This window comes from Chrysemys picta, chromosome 5, assembly GCF_011386835.1.
Source record: "Chrysemys picta bellii isolate R12L10 chromosome 5, ASM1138683v2, whole genome shotgun sequence".
Classification (NCBI taxonomy): Eukaryota; Metazoa; Chordata; order Testudines; family Emydidae; genus Chrysemys; species Chrysemys picta.
The window spans coordinates 26,025,678-26,041,542 of NC_088795.1; the positions used below are offsets into that span (position 1 = coordinate 26,025,678).

Genomic DNA, 15,865 nt, shown 5'->3' on the forward strand with positions numbered 1-15,865 from the left:
CTGGCAAATGTTACCTGACCACAGATAGTAAAACTCAAGGAAAATAGCGAAGACAGACTGAAGGGAGAAAAGCAAAGAATTGCCTCTGACTTACAAAAGTATCTTGTAGTAGGATCCATTTCACCTGCATGAGGAACTCAACATTTATAATAAACACAGACTTCACCACATCAGACTCATTTCTACCTGGAAGGCACCGCTCTATACTGATGTAGAGCCCTGCAAATATCCACTTTATATTGGTGGATCATTTTTCTGGATTGCCGATTGGATGCGGATACAAATTTTGTATCCGCGCAGGGCTCTCTACTAATGTAGTGCCAGAGCTTCCTGCAGGAGCATCCGTGAGCTTCCTAGCATGCAGATATCTACTGAGAGGAAGACGCAGCTCCTTCCTCAGCATATGCTCTCTTCTTCAGATGACCTGCTGCTCTGGCCATCATAGGGAGTAGTGCATGGGTCTGCCCATTTCAGGGTGGCTATCATTCCTACAGGAGATCTCTCAGATGATCATAACAGCTCATTGATTTTTAATTGGGTAGGGCATTTTCAGGAAGAGATCCTTTAATTGTGAAATTCACTCCACTTCATAGGTCTGACAGCCCTGCTCCTGCCCCCGCCCAGCTTTTTTTGAGGGGTGAATGGAATAGATGTGTCAGGAGGAGCAGGGCAAAATCTTAGTTCTGGTATGTCAGAAGATTCTAGTATGGGTAGTGTTCCTATTGGATTTGAACGTGGTTTTGCAAATAGCTTATTCACGTACTTAGTTTTTTTAGATATGCACATTTGTTTTAGAAATAGAACTAAAACCTAAGACACAATTCCAGATAAGACTAAATATCTGAAAAAAGGAGAACTCCAAGGATGGTGTCTCTTATCTTTTTTATTAGACCTGCTCTAAATTGCAATAGCAAAAGATGACCTTGCTTCTTGAGAGGATGGAAAACACCTCAAGGGTGTTTAAAACAGATGGTACTGTGTATTTAATTTGTATCCAAAACATCCGATGTGCTCAAATAGGGGGGGAAATCCAGCCAAGTTAAAGAAGGGTAGCAAGAGAGAACTATGCAAAGATGTAACTATAAAAAGAGCCATGAGGTAGCTGTATATTTCAATGATTGAGTTAGGCTTAACTGTCTTGTTTAAGTAAGTCTTGTAATCTCTAAGGCTCTCATGTGAGAGTTTATGAACTTCATCGAGCTACTCGATCAAATTGAATTAGTCTATCTGATTTACTTAATTGGCTAACTCTCTCTGAGTTGTGGCTTTATATAGGTGATATATTTCAGTATTTCTAAAGTGGCCCTTTCTACCATGAGAAGTATTTTGGAATCAAATGCTATTTTAGAAATATAAGAACAAAAGATGCAAAACCAAAATTTTTAAAAATAAAATATAAAGTCCAGTCTATTTTCTGGCACAGAAAGTCCATTTTGGATCCACATACCTACAGTGACATGAGCAAGGCAACTGTTCCAGAAGGAGAAGAATTCAAGTTGTGGACCTAAATGATATAATGCTGACTCAGTGTTTTATGGCTCAGTTAATTTTGTATCTCAGCTTTGGTAAAATCAAGAGGAAGATTGTTACAGTTTCAAAATGTACATTGTTTAGGTTTCTCAAACTTCATTGCACCGTGACCCCCTTCTGACAATAAAAATTACTATATGATCCCAGGCAGGTGTGTACTGGATACTACACGACCAACATTGGCAGGTGCGTACTGGATAACTGTACCCCACAGGCACCTAGTACCTCCTGCTGGTGCCTAGCAGTGCAGAAGAACTAAGAGCTGGTTCTTCTGTTCAGAGGCCAGACGTTGTTGGGAGACTTCCTCAATTCCATGCTCAAGGAGGTTTGGGTGAAAGGGACCTCTTTCTTACCCAGCAGCACATGTGCTGCCATCACCTTCCTCTTGTTCCCATAATAGCAGGTTTAATTTCTCCTTATGGTGATTTCCAGTTGAATGTGAGCTTAGTAGGAACAGATTCTTCCTTGGAGAAAAATTCCGTGCCCATTCACTTCTTGGGCCAAAATGGGAGAAGCCATCGTGAAGAAATCCTGTTGAACTGTGACCTTGCATTCAATACACACCTCTTCGAAGTACACATTGGCTGATCTGGGCTTCAGACAGCCAGTGCTCAGCAGGGTTCTTCCTGAACAGTTGTAAGTAGTGTTTCCCTCCAAAGTCCTGCCATTTGGATCCATCTGTGTTTTCTCTATCCTTATTCTCTCCTTTGCCAGTCCAGACATTTCCCGATCTTTCTTGAGCTTGGCTAAAAGATTCATGGCTAAACAGACCAGGTGCCTTCACTGGCAAAAGGCACATTCCACAAAGAAATAGGAAGTAAGAGATAATTGTCTCTATATAGTATAAACGTTAGGCCAAATCCAGAAAAAGCCTTTTCTGAATAAAACCTCAGGAATTGGCTTTTGTCCATTTGTGCATGTAAAAGCAGTTAAAAGTGCTTGACACGCATCCTATTAAAATAATCATGGTTAAAATAGAAAAAAATAATCTGGCCAACAATTATATTTCCCCACACACCACCACCATCACCTGTATCTTAAATGTTCTCTACAACACGTTGTAAGTGCCTGATCCAGAACTGAGACATGCTATCTCTTAGCTCGTAATACTTGTTAAAAGGCTGAATTAGAAATTTTCAGAGTAAATGGAGCTTATAATAGAGATACTGGCATCACAAGCTTAACTCCCAGTGAGAATGGGGCTTCTAGCATAGACAGGTCATCATGGCTCAAAGCTTCACGCAGGTTTAGGATAATAATAATAAACTACACACAATGGTGATGTGAAAACCAGGAGTAACCCAGAAGTAATTGAAAAGGAAAAGATAAATGAGACTTTCAGAGTTTTATAATAGGACCCTGTGTTCTTTTCAATTTCCTTCAAGGAACCAAAGCACTTCTTCACATGAACTATCTCCACTTATCAAGAGGCAAAAGGTTAGCTTTAGCAACTATATCTACAGAAAAGGACATTCCAGCTGTGGCAGTTTTTCTGAATAGTGGGAAAATATAAAGGGCTAGCTCTTATAGCCTGCAATGCATGTTAGTCAATGTCTTAGCTAGTAAATTGGAGAAGATGCTGTTGAATCTCATCAACACAAATATATCTTACATTCATGTAGCATGTTTACAAACAGGAATCACTGCAGCTGTCTCTGAGGTGGAATATAACTGTGCAGGTTTTATTACTAATGGGATTGATGCAAAATTGCAGTGCCCAAGCAAGTTGTTTTGGCCATGGAGCCTTTGTTGATTTCCTTTCATCGCAGCGCTCTTATCTTCAGCAGTGAATGTGCGCAGACAATGTGCTTTTGATGCACTCTGTGCTGTGAAATGCTATGATCCCAATGTATGATAGGATGGAATAGTGGGTTCAGGGTAATTCAGAAGAGCTCCTCTAGGAGGCGGGCCCTGGCCAGTGAAGTTAAAGGGAGACCAGGAAAAATTTCTGTAGGTGATTGAGTCACTCATTACAGAAAAGTTCAGTTCAGCTTCTCAAGAATGTTTGTGTCTGTATATTCCTTCTACCACCTCTTCAGTTTAGAGAGCACCATATGCACTGATGCATATTTTGCAAGTTAATGTACATTAGCTTGTAAATATTATGAAATAATTTGCTGAATGAGTTCAAGATACTGATCCAAGTACTGTGCCTAAAATTTGAAAAGTGGATTGCAACAAGAACTGACATCCCCAATATCAAGTGCTGCAAGGGCTGAGCAGAATATTATGTGCAATTGCTCCCCTTGGCTGCTGAGGTGCCAGGCACCAGAAATGAGGGCAAGGAGACTGTCTTCCTGTGCTTTCAATGACCCTGAGTGCCAGTAGAGGGGAAAGTCTACACAGCCTGTGGCAGGCTATAGAACAGCCCATGAGGAAATTAAGAATTGTGTATTCCATACACAGTTTGGATCATGTGCAGTAAATAATGCATGAGGACACACATTGATGTGGATAAAAAGAAATACTAAATAACTAATTCAGTGCAAAGAATGGACAATTATCACTAAATGAGGTAGGGATCCTGTGGAAAAAATAGTCTGAGATTATGTAATTAAAGAATCCTTTGGCACCTTATAGACTAACAGAAGTATTGGAGCACTGACAAAGTGGGTATTCACCCACGAAAGCTTATACTCCAATACTTCTGTTAGTCTATAAGGTGCCCCAAGACTCTGTCGCTTTTTACAAATCCAGACTAACATGGCTACCCCTCTGATACTTGTAATTAAAGACTGCATCGTAATCCATATGCACCAGAGGGCTGAATTTAGGTTGTACAGGCGACCTTAATTCTGGCATTTCCTAATTTTGGAGTGCTTGACTTTGCAACCTTAACATTCTTAATAGAGTGTGTGGTGTGTGGGTGTGTTTTTTTTTTTTTTTTTTTAACGTAGTGTGAATTAACAGGGATAAATCCATCTCTATATCCTCCTCCTTCTGAATTGTGCTGAGAGCTCTGTGCCCAAAGTTCAGAATCCAAGCTAAACTGCCTATTAAAGTGCTTTGTGGTCATCCAGACTGAAATGTGCTCTATAAATGCAAAGTACTGTATTGTTTTGTTTTTAACTATTCTTATACCTTCACATGTTGTATAATGCAATTAGAAAAATCTCTTTCGAGGGGGGCAAGGTTTATTCCTATAGGCCCCAGTTTAGCACATGATCAAGTGCCACTGAAGTTAATGAGACTTTAGTGCTCTGCTGAGTTGAGGCCATATACAAGTTAATTAAGCAACCAGGGAACTTGAAGTATGTGAGCGGTCTCATTGACTTCAGTGGTCCTAATCACATGCTTGGTGATAGGCATATGCTTACCTGAGTTCCTGATTCAACCAGGCAATTAAACTATTACTATTTACATTGCTGTAGTGGGCAGATGACCCAGAATACTAGGAGCTGTATTAAGGAGAATCAGTGGTTCTTCCTCTGAAGATTGTAAATTCTTATCTGTATTTTTATGAGGGTGGGGAACAGGAGTTTCTCCATTTTTGGGATGTGTAACCACTTTGTAAAAAGTTGATATCTTGGCTATTTGTTTAGTTCTTTTAATATCAAAAGTGATCTAGTTCTCTTATACCCTCTGATTGTATTGTAGCCTCAAAACAGTAAGATGCTTCAATCCTGTGGTGCATCCAGTATTCACTGATAAATAGTGATAATACAATAAAATTCACCTGCAGCTACCATAAAAGCAGTGAGAGTCTTAGGGTATGTCTCAGTGTTTTTCTCAGGAATTGAAATTAGGGGTGTGTGTGTTTTGAATTTACGGGGGGAGGGAGGAGGAGGCGGCGGCGTTAGGGCTGATGAGGGGTGAGACTGTGAGGGTGAAGGTGGGCTGGATGGCACCATAGTAAAAACTGAAATGTTTCATGACCAATTTATTAAATTTAACTCAGTTTTAAAATCATCACACAAATTAAAGTTGGCTACTCAAGCTGCCTATGAAGCATTACATCTACATCCTTCTTGGTTTCTTGTTATAATTTTGCACAACTCTGTTAATGAACTCCTTGAATGCAATGTGTTCATCTTTGGTGGCTTCTCGTGTCTCCAGTACTTCATGTGAATGAACTAATGAACGTATCAATTGATCAGGCAGAAGGCGACGTCTTTCAGAACACAAAATTCTATTCAATGATGATAAAAGAACACTCAACTGTAGCTGTTATGACTGGGAGTAGCAAGAGATGAATTCCTACTACTTTCATCCCAGGAAACATAGCACAAAGATTGGATTGAGCCACTAGTGATGATTAAAAAAGAAGTTGAAGTCAAATCTTCTTTCATTCGTTGTATGATATTCCACTCTGTATTCAAATTCTCTGTTCTGTCCTGAGCACATGGCAGCCCCATGCTGGTAGAGCCTCACTCCACTTAACTGTTGGTGTTTTATAGGACAGGGATCTGTAAAAGCTACGTAGAGGTTGAGTAGAATCTAGAAGTCGCTATTGTAGATGTTTAAGAATCAAGTCTGTACTTTTTCAGTTGTCTTAACAAACACTTCTTGTCCTCTTCACTTAAGGATTCAATATAAATGCCTTCATTAGTCAATTTCTGGACTGAAGTCTTTGCTTCTTCCAGTACTTTTTCCAATGGATCGCTCTCTGATCCAAATGTAGCTTCTGTTGCTGGACAAAGATCTACTACTGTTGTAGCAGATGCCTGGATGGCATTGTTTAATGACCCAAGTGGTTTCAACAGTAGACTTACAAGAGAGAGAATGGTAGTAGCAAAAGTCATCCACCAGCCTCACTACTTAGATCCATCCCATCTTGGTAGATACTTTCCAAAGCCTGTAATAATAGCTGGAGTAATTTTAAGACAACAGCCAAGGATCACTCATGAGAAAGCCAGCGGGTTTTCCCAGGTTGGACTAATTTGAACTTCAGTCCCAGTGTACTGTCTATATTTTCCAAGATATTCAGTCTTTTTGGACTCTTGCTGAAAAAATAATATAATGAAGACATTAATTTATAGCTTTTTTTAAATGTCTTTTGAACAGTCTGCGGCTCGTACTAGCGCTAGTTGGAGTAGATGGCCTCTGCAGTGTGTATAGGAGAGATTAGGGTTACACTGTTCTCTGAGCAGAGCTTGTACTCCACCATGTCTTCCAGAGAAGTTTGCAGCTCCATCAAATGCACAAGCAGCCGTCTGTTTCAGGTCCAATTGACAAGCATTAACTCTTCTAAGAGGTGGGTTGTCACACATGCAGCCGATGTGTCTTCTATAACTTGAACATGTAGAAATGCATCTACTGGCCTACCACTGACATCAAGATCATGTACACAATGACTTAAGACTTGATGCCAATTTGCATCGGTGCATTCATCAGCCATGTATGTAAATTTTTTGAATGTGGTGAGAGAGTTCTTCACTTTTTCAAGTGTCGAGTCTTTCACTGTTGCATCGCATGCTTCTAGCCAGTCAGTTGAGCATCTTGATGAAGGACATAAATCCACACCGTGTAGAGGTCAGGCATAGGAGTTTATTACACACAGCGCTGGCGGAGTGTCACCTTATTTATTAGGCTCAGACACTGTCAATCAATTGATTACAATGGAATATATGGATTTTCTATGGGCGGGGGAGAGTGACGGGGTACACAGTTCCACACCCCGGGATAGGTTTTGCAGCAAGACAAGATAGCACACTAGCCAATGGTTAACAGGTTACATAATGTCTCCACCCATGGTCTCAAGTTAGCAAGTTAACAATTAATACTTTGATAAAACGTTATTAGTATAAAATATATATATTGAATTCTGATTTGGGGTCCATAGGAATGGGTAGCTCCTCTGATTGTTCAGCAGATACATTCCTAGGGGTTAAAACAAAGAAACAGTGAAAGTATATGGCAATAAAGTTTTGTCTTCTGTGTGTCTTAAGGCAGGCATTGGTCCCTTGGAAGGGGAGGTGGGAGGATGCCATATTTTATACTGGCATGTGCCAACTTTTCATAAACTCAAGGTTGGATCTGTGGGAAGAAGAAACTAATAACCGAAACAGGGCTTCTTTGTTCAATCCGCAACTCTGAATAAGACATAATTTAGTTCTTAGCTCCAACACCTGGCAAATCTACTGACCAAGCATATCTTAGCAAAGGCAATGTTATCTTGTTTGTTCTGCTTTTCTCTTAGCTAATCACTGTTTGCTAGGCCTCTGGTCTCTTGACCAAACTCTGGACTTCGGGCCTGGAAAAGAGCTGGCACAATCCATATACCAGGTTGTTATATAAAATGCACATGGATTTTAACCCTTCACTTGCAGAAAGATAGTGAGCATTTGCTGGTCTTGTTCGGAACCAGTGTTCTTGTTCAGGATGAACAAGTGACAATACACTTAACATTGGCCTCCAGTTTGTAGTGTGTGGTATCTCTTGCTTAAATAGAAAGTATGATGCCACAGCCACATTTGTTCGCATGAACTGTGTTGTGTCTCCAGCATTCTTAACAGCCTCATTAAGTACTTCTAAAATTGGCTTTGAAACTTGGCTTACAAGGCTTTCTGCATGTTGATGCACTCAACCAAAATACCAGGCGTGGTATTTTGCAGCCTTTTCAAGTAGTTTGTCAGCATTGGCTTTGCTGATCGGTCTGACAAACTAAGCTCCTCCATTTTTACCAATTATAGCATTGGAAAGCTATCCTTCATAAGCTTTTTTGCAAGAGGTGCACCAGTAGCCATCTTTTGTAAGTTCAATAAATGGGAACACTTTGACTGACAAACATTGGGAACTGCCTTTAGGTTTTGGAGATACTGTTTCTTCAGTAGGTAGCTGTATTTGTGCTTCGGGCTGGTCGAATGTAGATACACCACTTGAACCTTCATATGACATGTTGATATATTCTTGGTTCTTGATGTGTTTTTTGAGGCCTTTGCATGGAAAAATTGTTGCACTGTTTTTTTTGTCTTTTCATTTTCACTTTAACCTGCAACATATAAAAGAGATGAATACATTTAAATGTTTTGTTAGGATAATACAAATTTAACATAAAGATAATGCAAATTACACCAAAACACACAACAGTTCTAGATTTCTAAAACAAATATAATTAAAAAAAATAATAATTTACATTGACTTTTGAAAAGTAAGCCATCCTGGGATAATAGGGAAGTCCTCTCATGGATCATAACTGGTTAAAAGATGGGAAACAAAAGGATAGGAATAAATTATCCATTCTCAGAATAGAAAGAGATAAATAGTGGTATCCCTGAGGGGTTGGTACTGGGTCCATTACTGTTTAACATATTCTTAAATGATCTGGAAGAATGAGTAAACAGTGAGGTGGCAAAATTTGCAGATGATACAAAACTATTCAAGATAGTTAAGTCCAAAGCAGACTGCAAAGAGTTACAAAGGGATCTCAGAAAACTGGGTGACTGGGCAATAAAATGCTCGTTTGTCCAGCTGCTCACTCTTCGCTCTGGCCACTGTTGTTCATTGTGCCACTGTTCACTCCATTGCTCTGTTGCCATCTGCCACTGTGACCTCTGCGAGTTGGTCTCTCGAGGTTCCATCCAGCTCTCCGTGATTTCAGCTGAGCTCTCAGTGGGGGAACCTCACTGCTAGTGTAGGCTGGGCCATCTCTTCCACAGAAACACTGTCCCCACAGCAGGTCTAAGCACTTAGACCTGATGATCAGTGATTTCAGCTGTAGTGGTCACTTAACAAAACAAAAGACTATCTATGGAGCCTAATCAGCTCTGTCTTTGAACAGTGGAGGGGGGGCAGGTCAAATAGTACTTGTGAGTCAGGCAGACCATCAAGCAAAACACCTGTCCCCACCCTCTCTCTTGATGCCCTCAGTCAGCACAGGCTAAGTACAGTTTTACTGCCTTTTACTCATACAACATTTCATTACCCCCCCACATTCAAGTGATTTGTAACCCAACCCCAGCCAAAATCTATCACTTGGGCAACACAGCTCTGTTCGTTGGATACCTAGGTAGATTTAGGTGTGAATGTAAATACAATCTAGTCCTGAAGCCTTTCCCCCCCAGCTCATCAGTAGCTGTCAGGGAGAGCTCATTTAGACTTACAAATCATAATTTGAAATTATTAGCTTGGCCAATATCACCGAAATGAATGCACTGACATCGTCATAAAAAACAGCTGTATAAGGAAGCTAGTTTATGTTCATACTTTTCAAATGTATTTTACTTTTTCAGATGCATGTATTTTATCATACACTTTATATGCTTTTAAAGTGTGTATTAATGTTTCAATTTCCATTCATGTTTCCAAACAATCACTAAATTGGCAACACTGTATGTAACTAGTTCACAAAACTGGGGGTGAGGAGTGTTGGGGAAATTTGGGGGGTTGTACAGGGAAATACCTGGTATGTCTACTCTGCAACTAAAAACCCACAGCTCACCCATGCCAGCTGACTCGGGCTCAGACTGTGGGGCTATTTCATTGCAGTGTAGGCTGCTGGGCTCAGGCTGGAGCCCAGGCTCTAGGACCCTGCGAGGTCTTAGAGGATCCCAGAGCTGGGGCTGCATTTAGCCGTCTATACTACAATGAAACAGCCCGAGCCAGGCAACTGGCATGGGCCAGCCATGGATTTTTAATTGCAGTGGGTGCAATTAGGGTGTCAGGTAAAATCAGGTAATGGAATCAAAGAATTGAAGAAGAAACGTCCTTTCTTTCCAGTTCTGAAGACTGCCAGGTTTCTGCCATGTATGGAAAGTCAGCTTGCTGAGTTAAACTGGAAATTACTAGTGGCTGCACTCACTTAGTTCAGCACTCACTTATTTTCATTGACAACCTCCCTTTATGGCCTTTTTAACTTTATAAGTGTTCCATCTGCAGAAGATATCAATCCCCCTTGGATACTAAACTGTTTCTAAGGGAAAAAATAGTGTCTGGAGCTGCTTCTAGGAGGAAAAGTGCATTTCCTGCATATAATGTGCAGTAAGGGCCCGTTCCAAATGCCACTGAAATAAGAGTCCATTGACTGGGGTCAGGCCCTAACTAACTTAGATTTTTCCATCCATTTGCAAGCAATCTGCTACTTTTGAACTGTTAACAGCATTTAAAAAAAATCTGCAGTTGCCTAATTCCAATGGAACTATAAATCTTTAGGGCATGTAATGTCGTAACACTTACAATGGAAATGAATACATATTCCACACATTATAATTTAAGAGACTAATCAGTGAGTTAAATAATGTGGTGCACATACTTATTGTTTTAACACTCAATTTTGTATGCAGAATTCTCCTCTTAATGGAAAAATAAGTTGTTTGAAGCATTTCTTTGTACAGTCCTTTCTATCCTGTCACTGCAGAGTGAATTCCACTAAGCAATATTACAGTTCCTATAATGCAGAAGGAATTTTAAAGACCATTGTGATGAGCTAACCATGCTTAGGCAGGAAAGGAGAATTTTCTGCAGAGAGAGCCAGGCAGATGACCTACCCTGCCCCCAGAACCACCTGTGCTTGCCAATTAAGGAAAGAGTTTCCATCTGGGTTCAGGAAGGCACATACTGAAGCCTGAAAAGGAAGCACCTCTTTGTACTTGTAGGAGGTGGGTTTTTTGCTTACAAGCTGGAAGCTAAGCTGAGCTGAGACTTGGAGGTCCTGGAGGGTTGATAGGACTGAAATGAGACTCTTGGCTAAGTCTTTGTTTTACTTTAATTGCCATCTGCTGATGATGCCTGTGGAAGATCTGGGCTGGAGACTTAAGAGCTGGGGAAGCTGGGCTATGTTGCAAGTAGTCCTGAGGAAAGGATTAAGTGGAAGTTTAAACCGGAAGCAGATGGGCCATAGCCACACTGCTAGAGTCTTGCTGTTAGTGCCTGTAGTACAGGGAAGGTACATGCTTCCCTATGCCTCAGCAGTGTCCCCAGGAAGAGGGTGTGTGAATGGGCAGCCCTGTAACCAAAGGACAAATGACTGTTTATTTGTAAAGCTTCAGCACTGGGGAGAATCTTTGACTGACTGGTGTTTTCTGTTTAGATGGCTGCATACCCTGGAAGGCAAAGAGTAAGCCAACCTACCAGCAGAAGGAGACTGTGGGCCAGTGAGGGAAACGGAGGCATGGTTGTACCTGTTAATGGAGAGGTAAGATACTCTGTACACTCAGTAAAGGATAATAGCAAAAAACAAACTAAAACCCAAAGCCCCAAAACTCATGACTAGCTCACACTCCGAGTACACACACCTTAGGAACAAACTAGTGCTCTGCTTAATGTATTGGACTGTGGGAATATGTTTTCCTAAAATATTCATTTGTCTTGCTATCAGAAAAATACCATCACTTAAAATGAGGGTTAGTACAATTTATTCTGAATACTTTTCTGGATGTTGTGTATGTTAAATGTGGCATTTATCCAAAAATATCTAAGCTTTCTTGGACATTTATGAGAAATCATGGCTCTCTGCTCTGCAAATGGGATTTCTATTCATCAAAAGTCTGTTCTGATGTTTTTCATTCTACTGACAAGATGAAGACATCCTGTAAAGTTATTCTCTCTTGAACATACTGTTGTCAGAAGGTGTCTTTTGTTGTTAAATCAGTAAAATACAAGGTATTTGTATGTAGTGGACTTGATACGCAATGTCTCCAATACTCTACAGAGAGTCAAAGTAAAACTAAAGAGAGAAGGAAACCTGAGAACTGAAGAGTGTGACCCACAGTATTGGTGGGATCAATGCAAGTAAAGGAATGCCCACTAGCTGTGCATAATGGAGAGGAGAGGCAAAGTGGAGGAGCAGAGTGGGTGAACAATAAGGCCCAAATAGCAGAAAATAACAATCCTGTTTTTTGAAACTTTCATAAATGTCCTAAGTTGATTTCTCTGACATGGGGAAGCCAGTGAAGCTGGTGGGTGCGGAGGATGTCATGGAGCCACTTTTTGGAGTCAGAGTAGTTTGCTCTAGCTGCAGATTCAGGGAGCCCCTCAGCCCCCCAACCTAGAGATCAGGGATTTTAGGAAGAAATCAAATTCAGAATTGCCTTGGGCCTGAAGAGAAGTGATTAAGGTATGAGTAACATTTTCAACTGAGGTAGGTTAATGGCTGCCTCCAGAACATTCTTATTAATGAGCAAAAGTAGAGAAAAGGCAGATGTTGGGGCTGGGGAGGGAAAAGGAACAAAGTCTAGGATGATCCAAGTTTTCTACCCTTGGGGAAATGGAGATCAGAGTGAAAGCAACCAGTCATGGAGTTAAAGGCAGATGAGACCAAGAAGACTATTTACCTTGAATGGATTCAATCTTTAAATTCAGTAATAGAAAGTTACGATGCATCTAGACATGGGTGATGTGCAAAATAGATGCAGGAGCTTGAATGTAATCAAGGGAGGAAGACTGATGTAAATCTGTGTGTTCGGAGGGCACGTGCAGGGATATGGAGGGGTGGATTTGCTCTCTATTACAGCAAAGTTATGTCAGCATAGCTCTGTTGAAATTAGTAGGGTTACAACAACATAAAACTGATAATGCAGTGGTAAATCTGGCCAGTAATTGAATGTCATTCATAACATATCTTAGTATGAGATTAGCCTGGAGATCCCAGAGGGAGAAAATGGAGGAAGAGAAGGTTAGAGCTGGACTGAGTCATTCCATAATAGAGGGGATGAAGGGAAGTAATAAATCATCTACCAGAAATGTGTGTGTTTAAAAACAAACAGAACCCCCCCCCCACCCTAAAAGTGGGATTCCAATCCGTGTTACTTTTTCATTGAAGGAAAGTGCTAGAGGCCCTGGCTGCGTGTGCAAGGCACTGAAGAATAATAGCTATTGAAATAATTTTAATAATAGCATCAAAGGAAGATCAGGTCAATTGGGAAGAAGGATGCTTTGGAAGGAGTACTGCAGAAAGGGATCTGGGTGTTATTGTGAATCACAAGCTAAATATGAGTTGTCAAAAAAGCAAACATAATTCTGGGATGTATTAACAGGAGTGTTGTAAGCAAGACATGAGAAGTAATTTTTCCACTCTACTCCATGCTGATAAGGCCTGAACTAGAGTACTGTATTCAGTTCTGCGTGCCACATTTCTGGAAAGATGTGGACAAATTGGAGAAAGTCCAGAGAAGAGCAACAAAAATGATTAAAGGTCTATAACACATGACCTATGCAGAAAGATGGAAAAAATTGCATTTGTTTAGTCTGAACGAGAGAAGACTAAGAGGGACATACATTTTCAAGTACATAAAAGGCTGTTACAAGGAGGAGGGTGAGAAATTGTTCTTAACCTCTGAGGATAGGACAAGAAGCAATGGGCTTAAATTGCAGCAAGGGTGGCTTAGATTGGACATTAGGAAAAACTTCCTGTCAGGGTAGTTAAGCACTGGAACAAATTGCCTAGGTAGGTTGTAGAATCTGTCATGGGAAGTTTTTAAGAACCGGTTAGACAAACCCCTGTCAGGAATGGTCTAGCTATGACTTGTCCTTCCTTGAGCAGGAGACTGGACTAGTTGACCTATTGAGGTCCCTTCCAGTCCTGCACTTACTTGAATCTGTGATCCGAGGAAAATAGGTCATTAACAGTCTTCATATTATGGAAAACAAATCTAGACTGAAAAGGGTCCTGGGAGTTCTGATATGCAAAACAGTGGCCATCAACAAACTCTAGCTGCAGACAGGGAGGTGGGATGATATATACATATGGCTTGGTGAGTTAGATGGGCTCTTGATTTGTTGTTGTTTTTAAACACACTTGGTTTTTCCAGGGGATATTGCAGAAATGTGTCCCGAGGAGTATTTCAGTGAGGCAAGGCTTGAAACTTGCCAAAGGGGCAGTATGGAGGAAAGCATGTTGGTAGTTTTGAGACCCTGCACTAATGGAACAAAAAAGGGTTTGGGAAGAATGAAAGTAAGGAAAGCCAAAATGGAGAGAGGGGCTGCATGATTTAGGATCTCAAAAGTAAGGGCAAAAAGCTTGCACTTCATGCTCAGTGCCACCTGGCATTAATGACTCAGCTGGGAGGAGGGGAGGTGGTTGGCATGATAGCTGAGGTATGGCTTATGGCAGCAGCATTTTGAACAGATGGAATGGGGGTGAGGTTAGTATCAAAAGGGTGTCAGTGGAGGCATTTGCAGGATTTGTGGTAGGAGATGAGTGCCATTGGAACAGGAAGGAAGGGGGAAGAATAGCATTGTGAAAGAGGAATATTTTTTTTTTCACATCCTGGATGGGGGGTGATAGGAAAGGGAGAACTTGGAGGTGGCTGCTTGTTACAAGCTTGCATGGCATAAGGATGGTGGTACTATGAGCAGTTAATGAGACAAGGGTAGCAGAAAGGATTTGGGATGAATGTCCATGAGCTCATTTTTAATTGAGCTTGATATGATGGCGAGACAGATTTCCAGAATGGAGAAATAATTCTGAGTGTAATAGTTAAATTAATTCAGATGAAGTCACCCAAAGATAAGATATGGCGGGAGCCAAGCCAGAGAGATTCCAACGAAGAGGAGACAGGGAGAGGAGGAGAAGTTGACAAGACGGTGAAAGAAAAGCTGCAGAGGTAAAACTAAAACAATGGTATCATGGAAGCCAGTGGTGCACAGGCTGTCAAGCAGGAGGGTGCAGTCAATCATATCCAAGGCTGCACAAAGATCTAGGAGTCAAGGAGGATGGAATTTAGGCTTTGAGGCATAGTCAGGAGTTCAGTTGAGACTTTAGTGACAGTAGCCTTCATGGAATGGAAAAGGCAGATACTGGATTAGAATTTGACCGTGAATGAGTAGGGGGTAAGGAAGCTAATAAAGTGGCTTTTGATGGCCTGCTTTAACCTCCTAGAGAAAGGGGTAGGGAGAGTTGAACGGACAGATAAGGATGAGTGTGAGATTTATGTATGATTTATCATTATTTTAAAATACATTTTATCAAAGCTTTATTCTGCTAACTGGGAATGTGTGTCTCTAGAAAGTGAAGTTTTGCTATACATTAATGCACACACCTTATGTCTACAATAGCAACAAAAAAATCAGGGCTTCTTTCTCATTTTATGATTTGCTTTAGAGTGATAACTTGCAATATTCAAAAGCTCATTTTAATTAAGGATTTGTATCACATTATACACATGTAGAATTGGCATTTGAATCTGCATCACCACTCTTCAACAGACGAGGAGGGGAGGGGAAGCAATGGATTTGTATTCAGTTCTGACAGATTATTCCTGCTGTACCTATAGTGTTCTGAGGAAAATTCATTTCCTCCTCTCACCCCAGGGGAAAGGGATAACAAATCTAATGCTAGAGAAAGTACATACAACACGAAACTAATATACTGCAAGTATAAATAGAAAAATAGAAATAATGAGGCAATAAGAATGAAAGCTAAAAGAGCTAATGAGGTACACGGTCAAATCCTGCAGTC

The 15,865-nt window shown here is 40.7% G+C and overlaps 1 protein-coding gene across 3 annotated transcripts in view; it reads left to right on the forward strand.

Annotated features, from left to right (window-relative positions):
* MAPK10 (mitogen-activated protein kinase 10) overlaps positions 1 to 15,865 on the forward strand; it is a 317,031-nt gene that overhangs the window by 8,813 nt on the left and 292,353 nt on the right. For all 3 annotated transcript variants that reach the window (XM_065597550.1, XM_065597549.1, XM_065597569.1), the window contains exon 2: positions 11,498 to 11,602. The gene's annotated coding sequence lies outside the window, so the exon portion shown is untranslated. The remainder of the gene's footprint in view (positions 1 to 11,497; positions 11,603 to 15,865) is intronic.